Here is a 3,942-nt window from a genome sequence, read left to right as displayed (position 1 = left end):
TTAATTGGTTTACTAATCCTAGAAAGGATTGTAATTTCTTTTTTGTATCTATATTTTCATCAAGGGTGATTATTTTTTGTACTATATGAGTTTGCATTTTTATTCCATTTTTATCTATTTGTGTTCCTAGAAATTCTATCTGTGGTTTCATAATTTCTGCTTTCTTTTTGCTTAAGCTTATACCTGAGTGTTTAATTATATGTATAAAATTTTCTAATAACCTAATATGTTCATCTTGTGTTTTGGAATATAGTAATATATCATCTATATATACAATACAATTTTCTAACTGGTTAAAATAGTTGTCCATAAAATGTTGGTATCTACCTGATGCATTTTTATATCCAAATGATAAAACATTCCATTCATAAAATCCTTGCGGTACAGTAAATGCTGTTAATTGTTTAGATTCATCTTCTAGTTTCAAATGATAAAATCCTGATTTGCAATCAAATTTACTGAAATAGTTATATCCTTGTATTTGTCTTATTTTTAGTATCTTATTTGGTATTGGGTAATTATATGTTTTAGTTTTAGCATTTAGATTGCGATAATCTATGACCATTCTGCTTTTACCTCTTTTTTGTTCACTATGTTTATTAACTATAAATGCTGGACTTGTATGTTTGCTATTACTTTCTTGTATATAATTATTCTCCAATAGTTCATCTATGTGTATTTTGAATTATTTTAAATTATCAAAATTATATTTTAATGGTTTTTGTGTTATTATGCTATTTTCATCTATTAGTTCAATTTCTACTTTCATCTTATGTTTTTCCCATCCTTGTAATGGATTCTCATTATATAGTAATTCTAGTTGTTCGTTAATTATTTTAACTTTATCTATTGTAAATATTATAATTTCTAATTGTGTTATTTGATTTTTACTTATGTTTTCCATTTCCTGATTTATTTTTTCACTTCCTTTTATCCATGCTATAGGTTTACGTTGTTTGTTATTTACTCTTTTTGCTCTTATTTTATTTCCACATGGTGTAGTAAATCACCAATGTGTTTTTGTTATAATATGTGGGTAAAATCTTTCTAGAAATGGCATTCCTAATAACATATCTTTTGTTGTAAATTCAAAATTATACATTTTTTTCTATTGTTAGTATATTATCCCATATTTGTATTTTTATATTTTTTGCTTTATATGTACTCATACTTCCTTCATTATTAAATTCTGTTACCACCATAGGTGTTTTTAATTTTTTCCATTTATCTTCTGGTAAACAATTATATTTACATATATTTGCTTCTGCTCCTGTATCTATCATAGGGTATAATATTTGTTGTGATATCCTTCTACAATAATTTTGCAAGTATATATATTTTCATTATTCATTTTGTTCTTTTGATAATTATTTTCTTATTTTGGCAAGTTATTGTTAATTGTTCATTTTCTATATTGTATGGTTTAACTTTTTCTAACCATTTTATTCCTAATGTAATATTCTGACTTCCTTGGTATATTTTAAATGGTATTATTAAGGGTATTCCTCCTATAATTATTTCTTTTTCCGTTATTTCTTCATTTGTGTTTACTATCTCACTAGGTAATCCAGGGCATAAGTATCCTGTTTTTATAATTTTTGTTTCTAATACTAACTCTCTTGTTATGTAATTTTCTTCTTGCCCTGTATTTATTAAAAATTTATACCTTCTTTGGTCTATTATTCCTGTTATGAAGTAATGGTATGGTGTTATCTTTTCTTTATCTAATAAGTTTTGTGGGATTTCATAGTTCCTTTTAGATGTACTCATTCTTGATGAGGTAGCTCTTGTTAATGTATTTGGTACGCTTGAAGTGCAATCTTTCTTTTACAATTTCTAAATCTTCTTCTATGTCAATTTTTTTATAGCTATAGTCATTATTGTCTATTACAGTAATTATTTTTTCAAAAGGGTTTTCTATTTTTATTTTATCAATTTTATTTCTTGCTGTTACTTTATGTTTTGTTGTTAATATATATAGGTTTTTACATCTTGCTGTAAATATTTTGCTGCCTGGTGCTAATTCTATTCCAGACATTCTCCAATATAAAACTAATGATTTATCTATATTCCTATCTGTTAATGCTACTGAGTAGTTGGCACTTATTATAAATTTAAATTTTTAGTATATTAAGTTTCCTTTTACTGCACTAATTACGCTTTTTTCTATAGGATGTATAATTCTATCATCTCCTAAGTATATTTCAATAGGTGTATCTATTCCTTCTCTAAAACATGCTTTTATCAATATTTCTGTTCCTCCTAAGTGTACGTATTTTATGGGTGTTTTAGCTTTTATATCTTGTATTTCTTTATTAATTATCCTCTTATTTATTATAGGTATTTGTTCTTTTCCTTTTGTATATTTACAATCTATGATGTGTTCTTTTTGGCTAACTACATAGTATTCATCTTTTTGTCTTTTAAACCAATTTCTTATTATAGGTATTTCAAGTATTTTTTCAACACTTAAGTCTAATTCTTTTCCTTTTATTTGTTCAAAAATTGTATTATCAAATATAATTTTTTGTTCTGATAATTCTTCATTTTGATAGTCTTCTATAGATATTATTTTTATATCATCTTCAGACATTAGATTTCTTCTGTCATTACATCATTATCTAGATCAATATTTTCTTCTTCATTTTCAGTTTCTATATCTGATACTTCATATATACTATCATTTTCACTTAATTCATAGTCTACACATTCTATTTGCATATATTCATCATTATCAATAATTATTTCTGCAATTTGTTTTCTTTTTGGATCCTTGGGTAACTTACAATCTCTAGCTAAGTGTCCTATCTTCCCGCAATTGTAACAAGTACATTGTGATGACTTTCTTTCTGGTATATATGGTCTTTTTATTTTATAGTTTTTTACATAATATCTTTGTCTTGGTTTTTTATATTTATACCTAGTTTTAGTTTTTCTATAATTTTTGTATCGTCTAGGCTTTTGCTTTTTATAATATTTATTTGTACATCCAAACTGTGGTGCTTTTTTATTTTTACAACAGGCTAAATTTTTAATTAGGACTTTTTCCATTTTTAATTTTTCTTTTTGGTTTTCACATAGTTGTACAAACCATTGATGTAAAAATTTTATTCTAGCTCGTAAAGTATCTGTTAATCCTTCATTGTTCCAATCTTTAATTGTTTTTGTACTAAATGGTTCTGGTAGTTTAGTAAAATATTGTTGTCTTATTTCTTTTGCTTCATTTATATCATATCTTGCTTTGTAATAATATTCTTTGAATGCACATGTGTATTCTTCTATATAACACATTTTACATATAGCTAATTTTGTCATAAGTTGTCTATTTATTATTTTTTCTCTATTTTGTTCTTTTAATTATGTGGTCATACCACCAAATTCATTTCTTATTGCTAATTCATATTTATCTAGTATATCTATATTTGTTGTTGATGGAGATCCATCTATTTTCTTATCACTTCTAAGTGTTTCTAGACTTTCTGGGGGTAAATTATCTATCCATAATTTTGTTGTTCCAACAAATGTTCTTTCTATATATTTCGGCGTTTCTTTTGTTGTTATTTTGTTATCAATTAGTTGTTTAGATATATTTCCTACCCATAGTAATATTGCTTTATTTATATCTGTAACACAATCTAGATCTAAAAAGTTATATTGTTCGGTTATCGGTTTAGGTGTCCATTTTTACTACTGTTCCGACTACCGTAATCAGCAGTTCAAGTACTTTAATTGTCGGATTTTAATTTATACGTCGTGACTATGGTAGTCGGTAAATGTCGAGTGCTGTAGTTGGCAAGTATTTTCCTGTCACGACCCAAAACCGGGCCGCGACTGGCACCCACACTTACCCTCCTATGTGAGCAAACCAACCAATCTAAACCTTAACATTTCAATTTAATATCAACATAAAGTAATGCGGAAGACTTAAACTCATTAATAAAA

General features: G+C 26.1%; 1 pseudogene; it reads right to left on the bottom strand.

The window, feature by feature from the left end:
• Positions 1–2,664: 2,664 nt before the first annotated feature.
• Positions 2,665–3,402, bottom strand: LOC114077585 (annotated as a pseudogene).
• Between the last annotated feature and the right edge of the window lie 540 nt (positions 3,403–3,942).

Source organism: Solanum pennellii, chromosome 6 (genome assembly GCF_001406875.1).
Source record: "Solanum pennellii chromosome 6, SPENNV200".
In the NCBI taxonomy this organism is placed as follows: domain Eukaryota; kingdom Viridiplantae; phylum Streptophyta; class Magnoliopsida; order Solanales; family Solanaceae; genus Solanum; species Solanum pennellii.
Note: the sequence above shows the minus strand (reverse complement) of the source record. Positions and strands in the feature narration are given on the sequence as shown.